General features: G+C 31.7%; 1 non-coding gene across 1 annotated transcript; it reads right to left on the bottom strand.

Moving 5' to 3' along the window:
• Nucleotides 1-216: 216 nt before the first annotated feature.
• On the bottom strand, nucleotides 217-322 carry LOC116864028. Its single transcript, XR_004381917.1, has one exon. It is a non-coding gene; the product is annotated as a U6 spliceosomal RNA (small nuclear RNA).
• Between the last annotated feature and the right edge of the window lie 1392 nt (nucleotides 323-1714).

The following is a 1714-nucleotide window of genomic DNA, read 5'->3' as shown; positions in this document are numbered from 1 at the left end:
ATTTCTTCACCCTATGTTTTTTGATTAGAACATTTATTCCATTTACCTTCAAAGTAATTATCGATATGTATGTATTTACTGCCATTTTGTTACTTGTTTTATACTTGTTTTGGTAGTTTTCCTTTGTTCCTTATTCTCTTACTCTCTTCTGTCACAATTTGTTGGCTTTCTTTAGTGATATACTTGGATTCCTCTTTATTTTTCTGCATATCTATTAAAAAGATGGAACCCTTCACAAATTTATGTGTTGTATTTGTACAGGGACCATGCTAATCTTTTCTGTATCATTCCAATTTTGTATATATGCTGCCAAAGCAAGCATGGCATTATACCCTTTGAGAAAGGAAACTACGTTGGATAAAATTTACTGTTGTCTGTGTGGGTTCTCCTCTCCCTGAGGGTACCACCTAGTTTAACTTATGTAAGGTGGGTGAAATTTGAGCAGAAAGCTCATTAAAACTTATCCCTATTGACTAAAAAAATTAGCAGACTGTTTTGGCTTTGTGGAAAAGCTGGAATGTGAGGAAAAAAATCAAGGAGAGGAAAGGGTTGTGGTGAGGGCAAGGCTCACAATTTATGTATCCTCTCTGCCCAAATTGTTGGCCAATATCTGAGTAAACATATATGTATAAAGTCCAGTAGTGGTACGAAGGAACATCTACAAGTCTAAAGATAATGAACAAAGACTTCAGCTGCTTTCCATAGCAGGGTCCGTAAGTTTTGAGTTTGAGGCCAAACCAGTTTAGTTACCTAATAAAATAAAACAAAAAGCAAAGAGCAACAACAACAACAAAACCCAGCATTCTTCAGAGGTAACTAATATATAGCAGAATCTCTCTATCATTCAAAATGTTCTATGTACATGAGAAACTCCTAGATCTGTAAAGAAATAGAAATATCTGATGTGTAGCCCAGAGAAAAACAATTAATAGAAGGTAACCTAGATACTATCCAGATGTTAGAAGTAGAAACAAATATAAAGGAAAAAGCATAACTGTTCTTATATACACAGATGGTACCATTGTCTGCATAGAAATTTGTAGATGGTACGAAGCTACTATTAGACTAACAAGTGAATTAAACTAGATTTAAGCATCAGTAAACATATATCAAATACATATTAGAAAACAAATGGGAAGTAAAAGAATTTTTGAGAGGGGCATAATTATAGGAAGATAAAGATTTAAATGAAAGGAGCCTGTCTGGCTCAGTCAGTAGAGCATGTGATTCTTGATCTTGTTGTTGTGCATTCAAGTTCCATATTGAGCACAGAACTAAATTTAAAAATTGAGTGAGTGAATGAATGAATGAATGAATGAGAAGATATACCATGCTCTTGTAATCAAAGACAAAATGCTGTTAAGGTATTTTTAGGTCAGTTTCTTCCCAAATTGATCAATGAATTCAGCACCTTCTCAGTCATAAACTCACCTAACTTCTAAAAATTAAAATTGACAAATTTTTCTAAAATTTATTTTATATTTATTTTCTAAAATTCACTTTTATGAATGATATTCCATAGCCAAAACAAAATTAAAGAAACAAAGTATGTAGGAAGACTTACATTAAGCTTTAAGATTACTAAAAAGTTGTATTTAAGAAAATGTGTCACTATTTTAAGAAAATAAAATGGGTCACTAAAACATAATAAAATTTGAGAAATAGACATATACATATAGATTCATTCATTTCAAGTCTGATGTCAAAATAATTC

This window comes from Lontra canadensis, unplaced genomic scaffold (genome assembly GCF_010015895.1).
Source record: "Lontra canadensis isolate GAN:19392208 unplaced genomic scaffold, GSC_riverotter_1.0 scaffold4, whole genome shotgun sequence".
Lineage (NCBI taxonomy): Eukaryota > Metazoa > Chordata > Mammalia > Carnivora > Mustelidae > Lontra > Lontra canadensis.
Note: the sequence above shows the minus strand (reverse complement) of the source record. Positions and strands in the feature narration are given on the sequence as shown.